The 20,480-nt window shown below is 41.4% G+C and overlaps 1 protein-coding gene across 4 annotated transcripts in view; it reads left to right on the top strand.

Annotated features, from left to right (window-relative positions):
* The first annotated feature begins 5,459 nt into the window (after positions 1 to 5,459).
* Positions 5,460 to 20,480, top strand: part of LOC6535610 (sodium-coupled monocarboxylate transporter 1) — a 35,149-nt gene continuing 20,128 nt past the window's right edge. For 2 of the 4 annotated variants that reach the window (XM_039375397.2, XM_039375398.2), the window contains exons 1-2: positions 5,460 to 5,581; positions 8,165 to 8,239. The gene's annotated coding sequence lies outside the window, so the exon portion shown is untranslated. Of the gene's footprint in view, positions 5,582 to 6,963; positions 7,161 to 8,164; positions 8,240 to 20,480 lie in introns of those variants that run through there. The other 2 variants (XM_002096202.4, XM_015191750.3) reach the window with 2 other exon arrangements.

Genomic DNA, 20,480 nt, shown 5'->3' with positions numbered 1-20,480 from the left:
TCAACTTGCAGCGGTGAATTAAGGTGTAAGACTGTAAGCTGCGTGAAAACTATTAAATATATATGGCGGACCATTGAAGAACTATTCGATGTAGCTACAGGCTCGTCATATACCTCATAGTTGGCAAACGCATTCTCAAAGAATGTATGTAAACCTCTTTTCAAGTATCTTTCAGGTGATAAACAGTCAGTAGTGAGTAGTACTATACTAAAGTAACTTTGGAATTTCTCCTTAAAATATATAAAAGTATGATACATTTTATTTCAGTATGTTACAGGCATGCCCCTGCTTCAAAAATATAAAAGTAAAATACTATACATAAACAAAGTAATATTAGACAACTTTGAATTGATTATAAATCATTAGGTTTAAACTATAAAGTTCTTAAACTCAAAGTTCTTATTAACTAAAGTTCTCTGAAGAAATTAGCACGTTTTTAGCCTGAATCACACATCTATTTGCTGTCTAATGCATTCGCAGAAAGTACAAAATTGATACCTGAGCGTCCAAAGTTTAACTGGCTAAGTGGAAACCCCGAACCGGACACAATTATCACACTTTGTTGACTCAATCCCGGGGCGATTCATTAACAGTGTGTACTTTATACTCTTTAAAGAGAGCGAGAAAGGCAGAACTAAACAGGTTCCTGTGTGATCAATTGTTGTGCGAGCGCAATTACATAATTAGCGCCAAATGCGAGCTCTTAGCGCCGCGGAGCCGCAACAGTCTCGTTAATCAGAAACGCGCCAGCAGCATGCAAAGTTTGTCAAGCCAGTTTGTTTGCCCAGTTCGTCTCCCAGTCAGCCAGGTGCTAATTACACACGTGACGCCGGTCTTCGAGAGTCAAAAAGTGGGCTACCTATATATCTATGTACCTATGTACAACTTTCGTGCAACAAAAAAGCAGAAAACCAAAACAAATACAACCGAAAACACTCACCATAGAGCCTGCGGGCTGAGTCCAAATGCCACACTCACACCCACAGCAACAGCCAAAGCACTAATTGTTTCAGTTGTTGCTCCCAAAACTCGTGCAGCGTTTATCAACCGGGTCAGAAGTCGCTGGCAACATAATTTTGCAGCGGCATTTGAAAAAATTAAAAGCACCCGCGAATAATTGTCACGGAACAGAAACGGAAACAAGAAACTACACAAACCCAGCCAGCTCCTTTCCTATGGCACAATATAGAGATGGCTACATGAGTTGTGCAAGTTTTAATTAGTTAATTTAACGCCTGGCACCAACAGGAGTCCCGTTGCACACGGCGTATGAGTAATGTGCGCTCTGGCTCAGTCGGCCATCTACTCGCATGTGTGAGACAGAAAGACGTCTAAATACGTACAGAGCAATTAAATGCGTTCAAAAAGAACTTAAATGAACTTAGAGTATATAAACCAAAAGGAATCGTAAACCTAATTCTACATTTTAACCTACTTTTTAAGCACTGTTTTTAAGTTCAATATAGTAATCTATATATGATTGGGAAATGATTGATCAAAAAACTTGGAAATATCAAGCAGTTGGTATGCAAAGTCAATTTGTGCTCCAATTAAACCCTTGAAAAATTAAATTAATCGACGACATCTGTTTTATTCGCATTTAAGAGCCTTCAAATCCAAGAGCTCATTACGCAATCAAAATAAGATCAGAATCAATGGGAGAAGGACGAATTCGTATTCAATACATAACATATATAGATATAAATCTAAACAAAAAATAGAACTAAAACATAATTTCTTTCAGTGCGCAGGGTATGAAAGCCAGCTACCCTTAATGTGTATTTCTTGAAGCTGTCAACATTTTGCCAACGCTTGAACTTTCGAAACAAGCCGAGCAAAACGGTTGCTGGTAAGGATGGATATGAGGGCGGGGGAGTGGCAGATGGGGGAGGGGAAGACGGGGCGCGGGAGCAGGGATGGGACTTTTGCGGTTGGCTGTGCTAAGTAATTTCCCCTTGCGGATGCAACTAATTACTAAACATTTCGCATAAAATTCGCAACTTGACAGCCTCTAACTGCATGGCTAAGGACACGCGCTTACACCCACACCCACATCCACACCAACAGGACATCAACTTGTACATGTCTATGTGGTGGGTGGTGTTATGGTGGTGGTGCGAAGCGGTGCTATGTGGGCGGCACAAGGATGGGAGGCGGTGGCATGTTATCAACGAATCTAACATGCGGTTTGCGCTAATTCACTGGCACAACCAAGCCAACCGCCAAACAGACGACCACCGCCCTGCTTAGCGGTCATAAAGTAAACGCTATTCCCAGTTAGAAAGGATGAGCTGGAGGAGGTGGGTGACAGTGCTTCCGCTTGAGATGATTAGCGGTGCTATCCACACCCACACCCACACACAAGCACTAACAGACAGTCTACTGCCGAGTGGAGTAGAAATTCAGGCCCAGGCCGAGAAAACAAATCGTAAAATAGCTGAAATTATTTAACACTGTTTCGCATTTAATGCAAAAACTTTTCTTTGGCTGCATAGAAATTGTTGCCGGAAGTTGCCCACAAAGTTGCAAAGTCGGCAACATGCAACTGGCCGCACATACCAACAGCATGAGCGACAAACGAAGCGATTAATAGTGGGTACACTGGCAAGAAAGTTTGGCGTGTGCGTAAGTTCCGCAAACCCTCATGGAAAGCATATTATATTATTCAAGGGTATTAATGCATATTGAGACTTTTTTACTTATATTTCTTTTTGAACACACTTCAAATAAGTTGGCCCGCTTTTCTGTGACAGAGATACAGATTTTCTCAGTGCATGCATGGCACTTGCTCCTTGAACCTGCCGCCGAAATAAAGCATTTATTAGTGTTGCAATGCAGGGTAAAACATGTGTAGTTGGGAAGTACAATCAACGCGGTGTTAAACGTATAATTAACGGCTCGACTATGGGATATGAGTCGCTTCTGCTTGGGGCCAGTAGAAAAGGAAATTCCCCCACCTCAAGGGCCAGAAAAGCCCTTCAGCACGCCACTCCCCCTTAAGCCATCCAATGTAATTGGGCAAAGAGCAGTGTCGACAATTGTTGTTTGCTTATCTACGTTTTAGCGTTGCATGTGTTAATTATATCGCGTTACGTTGCCATGTCTGCACTGGCATTTCGAATATGTATTTCCATTTTGCTGCCAGCCGAACGAGGCAAATGCACTCTGTCTGCACCGCGTGGAGTAGAATCCGAATATCCATTTCTTTGGCCACTGGTCAGTGGATCGATTGGAGTTGAGGCTTATGGGCTGGGGGCTGTGGGCTGGAGTCCAAAAATACGAGGGTCGTTTGATAAGTCCGTGACTTTTTGAATAAAATATATTTTTTTCGTCAAAGAAGCGTTTTATTTCTCAACATAATCTCCTTTTAGCTCTATACATTTAGTCCAGCGTTTTTCCAATTTTTTTATTCCTTCCAAATAATAGGTTTTCTCAAGGCCCTCAAAATAGTCGTTTGTTTCTGTGATGACCTCTTCATTTGACCCGAATCTCTTACCGCCGAGCCATTTCTTCATGTTTGGAAACAAAAAATAGTCACAGGGGGCTAAATCTGGAGAATATGCTGGATGGGGTAGCAGTTCGTAGCCCAATTTATGAAATTTTGCCATGCTGACTACACACGTGTGCACCCGTGCATTGTCCTGATGGAACAGCACTTTTTTTTTCGCCAAATGCGGTCGTTTCTGCTTCAAATCAATATCGAATCTGTCCAAAAGCTCTGAATAATATTCGCCGGTGATCGTTTTACCCTTTTCAAGGTAATCGATGTGAATGATACCTTGTGCATCCCAAAAAACTGTGGCCATGAACTTGTTGGCCCACAGACCCACCTTGGCCTTCTTTGGTGCACGTTCACCCGGAGAAACCCACTGTCTTGATTGTTCTTTGGTCTCTGGTGTGGTGTGGTGGATCCATGTTTCGTCTACGGTAACGAAACGGCGCAAAAATTCGTTTGGATTGCGGTTGAACATCGCCAAACACTCCTTTGAAATGGTCACACGGTTGCGCTTATGGTCGTGTGTGAGCAATCGCGGCACCCATCGCGCGGAAAGCTTTTTCATGTCCAAATATTCATGTAAAATGTGATGTACCCGTTCAGTTGAGATGCCTACAGCCTCAGCTACCTCACGCACTTTCATTCTCCGATCATCCAATATCATTCCATGGATTTTGTCGACGATTTCTGGCATGACGACCTCTTTTGGGCGACCTGAACGTTCGGCATCACTTGTACTGGTACGACCACAACGGAACTCAGTAAACCATTTCTTAACCATTGAAATTGATGGTGCAGAGTCCCCATAATATTTATCAAGTCTTTCCTTGGTTTCGGTGATGGATTTTTTACGCAAAAAATAATGCTTAATTAGCACACGAAATTCACTTTTTTCCATTTTCGTTAAAATTCACGAGATCGTCTGCTTTCAATGCCTATAAAACGCAAACCAAAAAACGCAGCTTTCTCAAAATTTTACAGTCAGCTGTTAATCGATAACTGCTGACAGGAGCAGTGTTGTATTTAGAGCAGGTGCGCGGCAAATACAAAAAGTCACGGACTTATCAAACGACCCTCGTATGGCTAAAACCGGCTCTGTGCCACCGCAGCCAGTGCGTAAACAAACCCACAATATTTGCCTGTGCGGACAAGAGATGTTCGTTCTTTTTAGTTGTTTTGATACCCAGTAGTCGTAGTTAGTGCGGGTATATTGATTTCTTGCGAGCAGATGGTATCTCTGAAACTTAAAAGCGAACTCCTGGTTTGGGTTAGTTAAAGATCTTAAAGCCTTTAAAGATACGGAAGAAATATGCTGAATTACTTTTGTAATATAACTAAAACTACCTTTGTCCCACTTGAGAATGCAACAAGCTCATATATCTAAATCCGTTTAATTTAATTATGTTTGGCTTTTGTCAATGAACATATATTATGCGTTCTTATTTAAATGTTCTATTCGTAGAAGACGTTTTTTAAACGCAAAATAGTGAATCTACTATTTAACTACTACAGCAGTTAAAGCTAAGTTATAACTATTTAATGTGAAAAAAATTTCAAGCTAGTTATTCTTAAACCTCCCCACAAATATCCTCCCCAAGACATCTGTGAAGTGGAAAAGTGTGATCCCTAACACCTGGCCCCCCGATTCGTGGGTAGTTCCCAGTCGCATCTCCCGCTTGAGTCATTCCTTCTTGACTCTTTCTGATTTTGTGGAATGAATGCGATTGGGACTTTGGCTGCGAGATGCTGACGCCGGCGGAACGCTGGCGGTACGGCCAGCAGAGCAGCTGGCGGTACGCCCAGCAGAGCAGCAGTCGATGTGGTGCTGTGGAGCTGTGGGGCTGCGGTGCCGTCGGCGTCGACTGCGGCGTTTTACGAACCTTCCGCGACGACGAACAAGATCGAGCCAACGCTGAGGAGAAATAAATGCCGCCCAAGAGGCAGCCGCGCAGCTGGCGATGAAAACAAACCCGTCGTGGCGCTCGCAGACACAAGACGCAGTTCGCAGTTCCCAATCGATCCGTGCAGCACAGAAATCCACTTAAAAATCGTACCCGAAGCCGAGTTTTGAGTTTGTAAAAAAAAGTACGAAGAAAACGGAAGCCATCTACTCTCGCCGTCGAAAACGCAAATGAAATTATTATTATTTCCTTGTCATCTCGGCGTGCCACAAAAACACAATTTATTCACCCACCAAAAGCATTGCAATATAAATAGAGAGGGGGACAAAAACGAGGTAGTAGAAAAGTGTAGGTGATAAACGGATAATTGATTGAACAAGTTCGGCATTATCAGAGGGACTTTGCAATCACGCGATCTGGCTGACCGAGAGTTCAATCGAAATCGTGGCATTTACATAACCCTTTCTGGGCTTTCGAGGGCCCTTGGGTTACTTGTGCGGACGTGACAGAAATTTTTGATAACGAAGGTCGACCATTAGACCACCGACACCATCAGCCACCCCCACCGAAATTTGATTGGGATGTGGAAAATTTTCGTATGGCTCTGGTTTCGAAAAACTGCGCGATCGAACTGACAAAACAAAGCGGAAAATTTCAACAAACAAGCTAGAGGCAGCGAAAATCGCCCAAAGAAATTAAAAGGAAATTGAATTCCCAACCTGACAATGCTAATAAAACGGCTGATTTCGTGTGCTTTTTATGGCCTGTAGTTTTGGCCTGTAGATTTTGATAAATAATTTGTAAACGCCAAATATTTACGAACTTTTCACATGGTCGGGGCCATTAATTCTGGCCTGGACCCCTTGACTCATTAGCAATGCAAACGAGCTACCAAAATATAATCTAAACGGTTTTCAGACGAGCTTTTCAAATATGCCACATAAAGCGCTAAATAGTCAGCTGCCAGGGGAACAGGTTCTCTCGAAAACGGCTCGGTCTGACTAATTGAAAACAGATTTGACCAGGGATATTTACAACAAAAATATTAATATTTGATTATGTAAATGCATCCGAAATCACCGAAAAGATCTGTCCACCTTATTCCGGTCCATTTTCTGGTGGCAAATAAATTAGTGTTCGTGCTCGTGTTCGTGTTTGTCCATACATCCACATCCAGCCACATAGCTGGCTCACCTGCGCCTCTGTAAACTAAACTACAGACTACAAAGACCATATAAATGCCAATCTGGGAAATTAATAACCGATGACAATGGGCGGGCAGGCAGGGAGTGCGGGCCTTGAGCTTGAGCCCTACATATAGCCAGGTGCAATTACCTGGTCCCCCGTGTGCTGTGTCACAGTTTCCGCAAATTATATTAGTCGTAGTCGGCGTAGTCGCGCTCGTAGTCACTCGGCCGGCTTATCCCCCAATCACAATCACAAACACAATCGCAGCGGCATCACCGTTTTCATTTCATTTCATTTCTCTTCATTTTCATTCCCGTACCATTTTCATTTCGAACGCCCGCCCGCCCGGCAGAAAGAGTGAAAATTAATTAGTGCTGTTATAAATAAAGCATAACCATTGGGCGGCCAAATCATTTGACATTCAGTCCCCCATCAGACGTGGGACAGACGAGACGACAAGTGCGCGAAAGAGTGACGAATGTTGGGCAAAAAATAAAAAGCCACCGACTAAGAGACAACTAAAGCTGAAGCTTAAAGCGGAAAGCAAAAAGCGTAAACCGGAATCAAAACAAAAAGTAAAAGATTTCAACAGAAAACATATTGTTTGGCGCCGGCTAAATAAAATCATTCCCTAGTCACGTGATTATGATTTCGCATCTGTACTATAAATATCTCTAGGTCCACGCAAAAGTAGTCTCAGCATCACGTGCGTTTTTGAACTAGCATTTGTGTTTGTATTTGTATTAAAAGAAAGTATTCCAATCATAAAATGGTATTGTATTTTCAAAACGTATTCAACTAAAATATCCACAATCGAAATACGATTGCTAAATGAGCTCTTTTCAAAAAATATTTGTCTAATGAGAGACAACGATTTTCCGTTTTTCGTCACCACAGTTTTTGTCTATTGGCCGACATAACAAAATCATCAGCTGCTAGTCACGTGCCATGGTTTTGAACCCCACTCAAAGTATATCAATACCACGTGCGCTTTAGTATATAATAATTTCCAAAAAGGCAATGTTTTCTTATCAGATTCAGTCTCAACTTCTTTAGCGACGAAGGAACATTAAAATCTGTTTTAAAAGTCTTCTAGAATTTCTTCTTTGTGCATCCCTTTAAGATTGCCTTGAAATGCACTTTCCTATGTCACTGTCATGTTTTTAACTTTTGCAGTCATTGTTCCTTGTTCTGCACTCTTCCTTTGTTTATCGCTTAATGCACTTGGGATGATACAAAAACAGGGTATAGAGAAAATCAGCGGGGGAATGATATGGCCGAGTGTCGCGTGTGGGGGCCATTGGCACAAAATTAAAATTCTATTGAAGAGAAACTGGGCAGATAGCCAGAAAAAAGAGTGGCAAAACAAAAAGATAATGAATGTATGTATGTATATGTACAATGATCAGCATACGAACGGATTTTAATGTTACAATGATTGCGGATATAAAACATTTTGTGGCGGTGAAACCCACGATTTATGCGTATTTTTGGCTTCGACAAATACAGTTAAACGTTTTTTTCTGTCGCGCTAATTAACAAATCAAACTGTTTTTTCTTTTTCGCTGACGTACCGAAGACGAAGACTCAACGAGACGCAACGGATTTTGCGCTAATTCAAATTGGTGACACGTTTCTTCGCGATTGAATAAAGGTAAGTGTGAATTGATTTCCTTAGACGGGTTTCAATGAGAGCCCGTGAATCAGAAGAAAGAGTGATTCACTATGGCTATGTACACATAACTGGGGCAGTCTCCCATTGTGGATCCAACTATTTATCGGGCCTGGGAGTGGGTACTCGTGGGTGCTAAACATGAAACCCCCTTTGGCAACACTTTTTGCAAACGCGACGCGCGTTTGTCATGCAATTTTAATCGCAATTGCATTTTTAATTTTCCTCTTCCACCTGACGGCGGCAGAAGAGTTCTCTATCCCTCTCATCCTTCGCAAGCTCGAAAAGAAAAATGCGCTCGGCAGCGGGTAAAAAGGGAAAATAAAAGCAAATAAATTTTAAATGCAATACACTCAATACCCAGACAGGCGGACAGCACAGCCAGCCCAGCCAGCACAGGCAGACAGACAACCGGCAGCTAGCTGGCAAGCAAACTGAGCTGACAGTGGCGAAAAAAGCAGGGAGTAGCAGGGAGGAGAAAAAGGGAACAGGGAGCAGCGTGGAGGATCAGGGCGGAGGAAGGACCAAGGAACGCCTGGCGGGCTACTAACACATTGGCATACAGGGAATGCGAGATGGGACAGGATGCGAGCTATACGCTCCATTTGCATAAATCTACATTTTAACTATTTTTCCCCTTTTTCTGTACCCCCCCGCATTCCTGTCCATTTGCCTGCCCCACCGTACTCCTGCAAAAGTCGGTGTCTTTTTCTAAAAAAAAAAAAGGGCGAGGGGAGCAAGGCCGAAGGACTTGCGGACTAGGGTAACTTGATAAATATTCGCGCAATGCTGGGTGTGAAATATGCAACGATATTTCTTCTTGTGCAACTTATACCCATGCAAAAAGAACAACTGTCAACCGAGTTGCCGATTGCAATTGGAATCGAAATTGGTTTTATTTTTAGAGCTGCCCGCTGCTGGCGGCCAACTGGCGCTTTTAAATGAGTTGCATCGATTGAAAGGCTCATATGTCAGAATTTGTCACAAACATGACTAATTAAACATGAGCCCGCATCGGACAGATTGTCAAGCTGGTATTAACATTTATCTCCCATAATAAGGACACGCGAGTTGGCGTGCACTGGCAGGAATAGTTAGTTATAAAAGCGTATTTTCAAACACTGCTTTTGAAAATCTAAGGGAAATTTAAATAGTCAAGTGTACAAGCCATAATCTTTAAGAGAAGCTAATATATTTATAAACTTATAAGCTCAAAAACATAACTTAGGTTAATTGGACTATTAATCCATAAATCCATATAATATAATATAAAATTGGTAATAGTGTTGCTGACACGTAATGTATCTAATTTTTTGTCGAGTGTAGCCACGTCGATTTAATGTAACCGAATCGACCACAACCTGCGACCGCACCGCAAGCCAAATAATGATGTCAAATCCTCACAGCACTCGTAGAGCATATTTCATGAATACTTTATCGAGACGACAGCATTGTTGATGGCGATTTAATGCCGATACTCGAGTTTTTTGTTGCTGTTGTTAATTTTGTATATTCCTGTTGACATGCGACATCAGAAGTCATGAATGAAATGTTTTTCGCTGCTCATTCATCCATCCCCCCTCGAATTATTCCGCTACTTTCCATGAGAACTTTTCTTACGTCGAGTACAATAATTTTACAAAGTAGTCAATTAGCATAACAACAAACAGCCCCTTTGCGTGTCAAGTGCACAAGGCGCGAGCTTCACATTGTTTATTCAGCCGACTTTAACTATTAGAAATTCACCTACTTGGCACATATTTATGCAACGTGCAACGTTTGTTTTTATATAGGTTGTATTTTTATACGTTGACACCTACTTACTTAATCAATGCAATCCTAAAATATCCTGAATGCAAATAAATTGTAGCAGTCCCGTAACTTGGGTGAATGAATATCCGCTTTAAGTGAAATCGAAATATTTCAAAAAAATGAAAAACTCGTTTAAGGAAAGCCACTATCCCCACAAGTCACGGGTTATTTTACACATATGTATGTATATCTGCTATCTGTGCAGCTTACAATTCTCCTTAGCAATCAGGCAATGGAAAAACAGCACATGACCACTATATCAACCACTCGGAAAACAAACCAAACCCGATTGCCAAACCACGTGACTGACTCGATACCAGTTGCTCCAAGACTCCACGACTCCAAGACCCCAAGACTCTAAAACTCGATGACTCCAAGACTCCACGCAAATAATCTGCAAATTGATTTCCAGTCTGAAAATAGTTTTTCCAAGCGCCACGAAAATAACATTTTCCAGCAGTTTAGGCGAAGCATTTAAATACTTGGTTATCAAAAGTGCTTATTTGTTATTAAAAATACAGCAAATATGAAAATATCTGTTGATTGACTAACGGCCTTAAATTCTTGACATTGACACCTCGCAAGTGGCCTGGTTGAACGAACTGTTTGCTTTTCTTAATTATTTGGCCATTGCAGGCCGTAAACAGTGTTAAGTACACAACAGCCAGAGATTTTGAGTCATGTGGAATACTGCAAGGTGTATTTGCCCGGATTATTAAATAATTGCAACTGCAGCGAAGGTGTCTGTCTGCCAAAAAGTCGTGGTAGCTCTAGTACTTGCGACTGATTAATTTGCATCACATGACGCAACGGCTATTTTTAAATTGATTTCGGCTAGCGCCAGTAAGGGGTGTCATAAAAACTTTATAAACAAGTTCCAAAAGAGCGAAACTCTCGACAGACGCTTGAATACTATAAATCTCTTGCTGACTTTTTGGCTAATCAATACAGATCGATGGCAGAACTTGCAGACATTTTACGAAAGTTGAACGACTGGCTGGGAGAGTTCGGTTACCTTTGGGCCAAATGATTGCAAATGACCCAAATTGGATTTAAGTCGATTAAAAACGAGCCCCATCAGAACAGCATACTTATGCCCCGGCATGCAATCAGAAATCGAATCGCATTGCCATCGAACAAACAACCAGCGGAGCAACATTGAGGCGGGCCATGCATGTTGCAAGGAGCATTTATCAATGAAATTCAATAAAAATACATTTTGCATGTCAGTTCGTTGAACCGAAGGGAGCACAAAGGACGCCCTCGAACCAAATGCAACTTACCTGTTCTGTTCTTTTGGGTTCTGTTCCAATTCATTTACCCGCCTGAAGAAGTCGGCAAGGAATCAGCGGCAACCACTCTCAAGATCCCACTTGCCCGTAACTTGACCAGCAGCAAGTTCTGCAGGCACTGCTCCCCGCAATCAGACAGCCGTGATAAATGTGACAACAACAGGCCAATAGGCGGCATCCAGCTGGGCATCACATCCCATTCGCATTTCGCATCACCGACCATCTCGATCCACTCCTTTCCAGTTGCCTGCCTGCGCACTGAAACAGGAATGGTGGTAAAATTGGGAAGTGAACTTTAAAGTAATCAAAAACTATCCACAAAAACGGCTAGTATTGGGTAATTACTAACAGTAAGTATACAGTAAAGTAGTGAACATTAAAAATCTCTCATAGTGCACTGATGAGCCAGCGTCATCGAACTTAAGTATTGCGGTGTTACTCTAGTATCAGTGTGGCATCCAGAGCTGGTATTTTTCTCTCAGTGCCTAAGTGAGCCGCCCAACCCACGACTGCCCCCACCACCCCATCCCGCGACCTGTCATTTCAATTCCATTTGGCTAAAGTTGAGCTCCAGTCGCTGATGCCGCAATTCCAGAAACACCCAGCTCCGCGCCAACGGACCATCCTCAACCATATTATAAACAAGCGTCTTGGTCTTCGCCTTGGTCTTGGTAGTGGCTGCTCGTATTTCAACTTCTGCCTAATTGTTGTTGGCATGGCGATGGTGATGGTTATAGTGGTGGTGGTGGTGGTGGTGATGGTGACAGTGACTGCGTCGCGACGTCGCCTGAATATTATTCCCGGCTAATGCGCTCCGGCTATTTGAAGTTGAATCGCCGGTGCTACGTGCATAAAATTGCGGCGATCTTTCCCTCTAATCATAAACTTGGGCATGGTTCGCATTTTAATTGCAAACGGATTGCGCAGAAAGTGGCGCTGCATGCGACTTAAGTTAAAAATGGATTTGGCCATTTAATTCTATCTTGGCTTTAAGACCATATCCCTTACCGCCCTGGAGGAGTTTGCAAAGCAACTGGCTTAACCCGAAAGTTGTACACATTGAATATGAAATTACATAAACTTTTGGCACCCTTCCGTTAACTCTGATTGTCACAATCAAAGGAGCGTCTGCAGTTGCACCCCTCGTGTTACAAATAAGTCCAACGACCCACAAACACAGAAACACACACTCAGTCCCCTGTAGAGAAATGGAAAAAATCTATAACAAAGTAATCAATGAGCGGGGAGAAGGAATGGGGCGACTGGGAAACCCAGTAGCTCCAGACGGAAGCCGAACCCAGTTTCTTGTGGCTTCCAGTTCAGTTCTGTTTGGCCAACACGCTAAGCAGACAGCAAACTAACCCAGTAGACCCGGCCAACTCAGGCGAAATTAAATCCGGAGACTCCAGTAACGGTAACCACTTGAAAAAATGATATCCACAAGTTTGGAGAAGTCACCCTCAAGTAAACTATTTCTGCAAATTTTAAAGAGTTTTAAGGCAATACACAAAGTATCCTAATAACAAAAAACGTAAAATTTAATCTTAAAAGGTTGTTCTATACACATTAATTTGCAAAAGCTGAGAACGAACGTATAATATATACTTTGAATTTTGGCACAAGGCGGTCAGACATTGTCCCCTTTTTTTGAAGTGCATCCCCGTCCGACATTCGGGCTTCCCTTTCAGCAGCTTCTTCCTCGGCGTCACTTGAACAACAAAAACAAGGACTGCAGCAATGAAGTGGCAGTGTTGCTGATAGTTTTGTGGCAAAGTTTGCAGCGCTGAAAGCCCTCCCTCAGTTATCAGACTTGCATTTGCTTTGCTCTGTTTGGCGGGGGCCAAAAATGATTGCAACTTGCCGCTGGCAACTGATCGAATTGCTTGCCACATGCAACACACAGGCGTACCAGGCCAAAATCAGACCAAACCAAAGCGAGCCCAAAACGGCGGCAAAAAGAGCTGACCGAATGCTGTTTTCGATTTGGTCCTCTACGCGGAGGTCGCGACGTCATTATGTGGCCTAATTTTTATTGTTCGCCGGGCTTGCATTAGACCGGGGACGCGGGGCGTATGGAAAATGTGCCATAGGCCAAGAACATGATAAAGCAATTTAAATTTGTCTGCCTTTGCCAGCATTAAATCACACAAATATACGAGCCGAATGCAAAACTAGCAGTCCTAGGTCCTTTGCTGCTGACGTCAGAACAATAAAGTGAAAGCAGCAGCAGCAGCAAAAGCTCGGGGGAAAGCGCCTCGAAGTATGCTGCACTACCTGCCCTCCAGTTGCACGCAACATGCTCATAAAAATTAGAACCTCGAGTGCTGAAGCTGAAGTCAAAGGAAAAGCCACACCCAACTGAGCTGAACTGAGGCGCTCTTCAAGTTGCATGCAACATCGCTATTTATGAACTCAACAAGCAGGATGTCCTGTGCACCGCCCCTTAATTCTTCGCTCCCATCTGCGATGTTCCGAACATCCGGGTGTGTTTGGTGTGTGGTGTGTGCTCTCGACATGGTCCCAAAACATGCTCCATAAATCGCCACAGATAAATTTGTGTTCTGTTCCTTTGATTTTGTTTTGCTTCTCATGGGTTGTCGTGTTCTGGACTTACAAAAATATCATTATTGCTGCCTTTGAGAGAGGTATTACAACTTAACTATTGGGTTTGCAAGCAATGAAGGCAGAAAATTAATACCATTTTTGTATTTGATTTCAAATCATATATTCCTATTGTCATAGTTTCTGGCCAAGCGACTAGTACAAGAAGTACCAAGGATACTTTTCAATAAACTTTTAGTTATTATTTTCAAATTTTAAAAATGTTAATATATTGGAATAAGGCAAATATTTCTTTCCAAGATCTTTGCTAGTTTGTTTTCTACAGTAAACTAAACTAAAGTAAACTATAAGCGCATAATGGCATGACTACATTACTAGTACCAACTTGTTTATTTGTGATGATAAACTCGAAAAAATTAGAATAAATAGTTGCGATGAGCTAGGTAAATGCCAGCTGTTTTATTTTTTCCCAAGCACCTGCTCACGTTCATTTCCGAAACCCAGAAGGCATTTAAGTGTATCGAACTTTCATCTTTCACTAGCACTCACATATGTCTCCTTTCTTAAATGCAGCGCAGCACTGCGTAGAGGCCGAAATTGTTTTCATGCTCCTTGACCAGCCAGCCAAACGAACCAGCCCGGCTAACCAACCAACAAGCCACCATCCAGACCTTTTATTTATGTCAATCTCCTGTTGGATGTTGGAAGTTGGCTGTTGGGTGTTTAATGCCCTTTGCCGAGGAACACCGTCCTTTGGCCGGGGATCATAAATCTTGGCAATATACAATACAATTGCATGCACAATATAAATAATGAGCGGGTGGCAGTTGGCGGACCAGAGGAGCACGCTCTTTGTTTCGTATATATGCATTTAATTATTTATTTTATGTACATAATTCTGCAGTCTTGTGCGCGAATTCCTCTTTTTATAAACGCTTTGCGTTTGTCCTTTGAACTGGGTTTATTTTGAGCGGTTATTGCTGTTGTTTAATTCGCTGTGGCGCTTCATTGACACAAGCACGAATTAATTACATTCTTAATATGGCCATAATCCTCGGTTTTGTGCAAAATATAATCCGCGTTCAATGCCCATTCCATGAGTGGTTCCAATGTGGTTCATGGTCTTTGAACCTCATTCCACCAGCGGGATTTGGCAGATCTACGATCACGTGCTTTACTATTGCAGTCGAATTTAATGATCCTGAGTCAAAATAAATATCAAAACAGCTGCCATGTGCTGAGTCAGTCAGGTTGGGGAAGCACCAATAAAAATGTGTAGAAAAGAATCACATGACAAGTTGTGTAAAAAAAATACAAACAAAAAAAAACTCTTTAGTGGGCTGTGAGTGCCAGACATTATTGGCGAATAAATATGGAAAACCCGAGTTAAACAAACACATTATGGTGTAATATTTGAGTAAGCAAATAAACAAAATTTTCAATTTTCGTATTTGCTCGCTGCGGAAAATAACAAAAATAAAAGCCAAACAACACACGTGTTTAAATTGGATCGTGTATTTTAGCATCACCTTTTTATCACCATCATTGTGGGAGCCATTAAAAATAATGAATAATTAATGGAAAAATTCAGTTTTATAGACCGGAGTGCAAAATTGAAACTGTCAGTGTGCGGCAAGAGTGCGTAAACACACACACCCACTTTCGGGCCACTCTACGGCTGCTTGAGCCTCAATTAAAGCCGCAGTGTTTTACCAATTTTTTCCCGGCCACGTTTGCAACGCATTTTAATTGCTTGTCAGATGGCTGCTGGACTGGCCAGGAGCTATGCACATCTTCCACTGCTGTTATTGCGGATGAAGCATTTAATTTGCTGCACAGCGTGCGCGTGTCACAATAAAAAATCACTCAAGTGCAATGCTCCACTCGACTTCGTCCGTCCGCCAACTGCACCGCCATCATCGCCACGCCACTGACGTACCACCAAAGTTGGCTTCGACGGTGGGTCCTCCGCGGGCTACAGGATTTTGCAGGGGTTTCACTGTACTCACTGTTTTCAGTGTTTCCACCAGTGTATTCACGGGCTTTTCTGGGATCGTGGTCAGAAGGGCCGTGGCAATGCCAGTGACAATGGATAGTGTCTGCTCCAGAGTACTCCAAGTGGTTTGCTTGTTTGAATGTCGGTCAGAAGTGCAAGTATCTCACTGCCGAACATGGGAACTCAATTTGTTGATGAACAATAAGTAAAGACAGTAACGCAGAAACGCAATGCAGAATCGCGCTGACTGACACTAGGATAAACCTCGGCAACGCAGAGGATCAGCCATAAATCCTCTGGTATCTTTAGGGCTTTTAACAGACAAGAAAAGTTTATATACCATGTTGGAAAACGTAAAAGAATATTCCAGGGAAAATTTGTCATAATCAAATTTGGAAATTTCAGAAAAACGTGTCAGGTATTTCACGGGAAAAGTGGTCTCATCCTTTTTTGCGAAATTATTATCCACTTAAATCTGAGCAGCCCGTTAAATAAATCATGAATGAATAATGTATCTCTATTATACACACTGATATGAATAATTAGTAGGTTAAAATATAATGCAAAATTAAATAAATATTTCCACAAACAACCTATAGTTCCACCTACGTGCGTACATCCGCAGTGCAAACATTAAGTTTATTAAAATAATATTTGACTAGCTGTCGTCGAAAAACGTTCTTTATTCATCTGTTCTAATATATCAAGAAAAACATTTTAGCACTCGAGACAAGTAATTGTGGTCACGAGATTAGTGAATCGATGAGTAGTCTGTTTTCAGTAGTGGCCAAGTTAATTTCTAACATTATTTACCACTTAAAGATAACAAGTCAATCAAAGCTAAAAATAATTGTTTCTCGTCTGATAAGCACGTGTAAGTAAAAACGTTTTGGGAAAAAACAATTTTTTATTAAAATTTCTAAAGTACTTGCTTGATAATTAGACTAGATAACTGCAGTTTTTCGGCGAAAATCTAATATGTCTCCCAGGATGGCTTTCCGGTTATATGGTTTTAACTGATTTAAGGTTGCTTATCGCACACTTAAAAAGTCACCATAAAAGGCAGCCCGTGAATACTAGGCGCAGTCGAAGTAGGTACTTAGTAAGGAATGAGTCACTTAAAGGTAAGTACAGGCGTCTGGTTGATATTTTTGAAAGATATGCCACTGAGTGAGTCATAAAAACGTAAGTGTTTACAGAGATAATTTACCTACAACCAAAAGAGGAAGATGAATTCCATTTGTTTGGGGAAAAACCCTTTCGAAATCAATGGCAACAATTTGGGGTAATTGAACCAGGAAGCAAACTAATGGACAGGTTAACTGATTTTAATTTCGAAATCACATAATTAAATCAAAACCGAAGCACTTGTGATGCAAACAATATGGCGACTGGCACTGGAGTGTTTTTATCAACCGCCATATTGTTTCCATTAGGTGCAGAAGTTCCGACGGTAGAACCAATTTTCGCTATTGTTTTGGGGTTGGGGTTTTGTATTATCAATTAGTTTCGGCACGCGGAATATTCGCAATAGTCAATGTGTGGCACTTTACACGCCAAAACACGCAAATGAATGCCGATGGCTGGCTGATATGTGATGGTTCGCGGAGATAGCACCACTCAGGGCTCCCAGTTGATTGCTTATTGTTATCGGGCCCGGGAGTCTGGTGACTAACTCCATTATTTTCTGCTAGCCCATTTCTGTGTTCCGAGTTATTTGATTCGACTAATTGAAACGATGATGCGCAGTGTGATGCCGATGATGATGAAGTGTCTGTTGGACAAATAGATTTAATTTGATACACATTTTTGATTACTTTAATGTACTCACCCAGGCAAAATTTGCTTTTTATGCGGCCAGCGGCTTTGTTTAATTCAAAATCCGAAATCCAATTTAGATCCACTAGGCACAGAAAGCAATCAAAATGTGCAGTCAAATGAACTACAAAAGAGTTGTGCTTTTTGCTACATCAGCGCCCAAGGCAAGCGGAGTGATCAATATTTGCCCACTTCTAGTAGACACAGTGCACTCCGCAAATACTCGCCATAAACCATATTCAATGCATAGCCAACTAATCGATGGTAATAATACCAACAATTAGGTGGCGGCCAAAAAACGCTCCACAATAGCCACATCACAGCGGAGCCTGCTAATCATCTAGGCTCCCCTGCAAGCTGTAATTTAATTAACTTGGCAACGCGGCGCAAAATTAGCATAAATCATTTAATTAAAGGTAAGTGCTGACGAGCGGCATGCTCGGCACTGCTCTTGCCGAGATTTGCTCGTCGTTTTGGGGGTGTTAAAAATGTTGTGTTCCCTGCTAGCAGAATCATGTGTTAATTTTTAAATGGCAATTTATAAATATTTCAAGCTGCCTAGCTTGAAGCTTGAGCGAACTTAATTACAAGCTGGAAGACTGATAAATTAATTGTTTAAATGGTGAATTTCATTTGCAATATAATAAAATACGCTTTTAAAATGTATATGTCTAAGCATTTCACTGCTTGAAATTCTATTTATTTTTGCAATTAGCCTAGTGGAACAACTAAGCGCATAAAGCAGATACTGCAAATGCCGATTGAAGAATCATTTCAGTGCTCGTTGAGAGCTATTCAAGCAAAAAACAAACGCAACAGCTGCAAAATTTTAACTAAAAACACAACAATGTGTTTTGAGGAAAATTGTTGCTTTAATCGTTTCCAGTATCACTATTGTGGTATATAAATAAAAACCGCATCAAAACTATTGTAATAAAAACATTTCCATTCGCATTTTCACAATGAGCACAATTGCAAATTGATTTGTGTGGTTCGGTGAAAATTTCAGCTTTTTTCCCCCTTCACCTCTTTGCATTGTTGGTCAGTACAGAATATAAATACAGTGGACCAAAAAAATAAATATAATTGCAAAAAAACAGTTGAAAACAAACTTACGTATAACTAAAGGAACGAAAGCAAAAATATTCTGCAATGAATTTGATATATTCGCAAAGCTTATGAATTTTTGATAACGTTTTCCGTGGTGAATATTTAAGCATTAAGCAAACAGCGTTTTCATCACTGAAAGTATATAAAGCTGATGTTTAAATTAACTTACATTTAATCCGAAACATGCGAAAAGTATTGTGCGCAATCAAATGAGTAAATATTTGCCCTGGGTTAGTTGACGTAAATATTTACAGGGCTGCTTTTCACAGGACATGGTTGTTACGTAAACCTTAAATTATTGTAAAGGGCATTCTTTGATGCTTCCGTTTTATTATACATCTATCGATAGTTGATGACCTCGCAAAGTCAATAGAACTTTTAAGATTTGTGAACTCGCAGGCTCATACATAAATTAGAAATACGGAAAGCGTTTGCCTCAGCGTAAATTTCAATTAGTTAGTCATGTAAAGAGCTCAAACTTTTTGGGTATTTTGCTCAGTTTTTATTTTGTGTGGCTAAGCCGGAAAACCTGCAACAGCATCCGCATAAATTTTGCATATTTATAGGCACATAAAACCCCACTCGAAGCCACCCACTTCCAGGAAAACCCACATATATATTTTGATATGTACTTGTTGAAAGGGCTTCGGAAGCACCTTTGGCGATTGCCGGGCGACCTGGCGGCCTTGGTGTGAAAAATGAATCATAAATTAAGTCTGCTACACCGAATTCAACCCACAATGTCGGGCTTAGAATACTTAAACGGCGTCCTCTCCTTCTTTTTCACTTTATGATTTTAACCAAATGAAAATTTATGAAGCAGATGGCACAATCTGATGCTAAAGCCAAAGCCGAGGCTAAAAAGAAAGCCAGTCGGTTTCAAAGGAAAATATGAACTTCAAATTCGGTGGTTTCAAAGTTTTGTGTGTGGCAAATGAAAATTATGCCTCATTAAATAATCAAGTGGTGGCCATAAATTACACTTTACACTGCAGTAACCACAACTGAGCAGGCCGCCGTGTACATGATGTCTATATCGTATAAATTATATATACATAATGCATATATCAAACAAGCGGAGTTAATCACGACTGCAGTTGGTGAAAAAACTCTCGCCAAGCCGTGTACCGCACTCTATTTTATTAATTCTTCCTAAAACAAGGGAGAACGCTATACGCTTGACTATCAGATACCCGTTACTCAGATAGCTTTTATAGCTTTTATTGTTCCTGCAATCTCGGAGTTGATACGGACGTACTGACGGGCACGGCCAGTTTGACGCGGCTATTTGTCCTGATCAAAAGTATATATACTTTATAGGGTCGGAAACGCTTTCTTCTACCTTTCTAACAAAAAATCTCCCACTTTCCATCGAATCTAGTATTCTTTTACTCTCGAGTAACAGGTATAAGTAGTAATTAGTTGGGTAAAACGACGCAGGCACTACATCTTTCATACACGACTGAGTTTATCCAGCTAATTTAGATAAAATTCTGAACGCGGTCTGGCAAAAGCACTTCCGATTAAGTGCTCTAGGTCGAGGCAACTTCCCACCCGCCGAGTAAGGCCGATGGGTCTATCAACATCATCACTACTGACGAACTGAGAGCTTTAGCTCATTATATGATTTTAC

Source organism: Drosophila yakuba, chromosome 3R (assembly GCF_016746365.2).
Source record: "Drosophila yakuba strain Tai18E2 chromosome 3R, Prin_Dyak_Tai18E2_2.1, whole genome shotgun sequence".
Classification (NCBI taxonomy): Eukaryota; Metazoa; Arthropoda; class Insecta; order Diptera; family Drosophilidae; genus Drosophila; species Drosophila yakuba.
The sequence above is the reverse complement of the archived record's forward strand: the minus strand, read 5'-3'. Positions and strand labels throughout refer to the sequence as shown.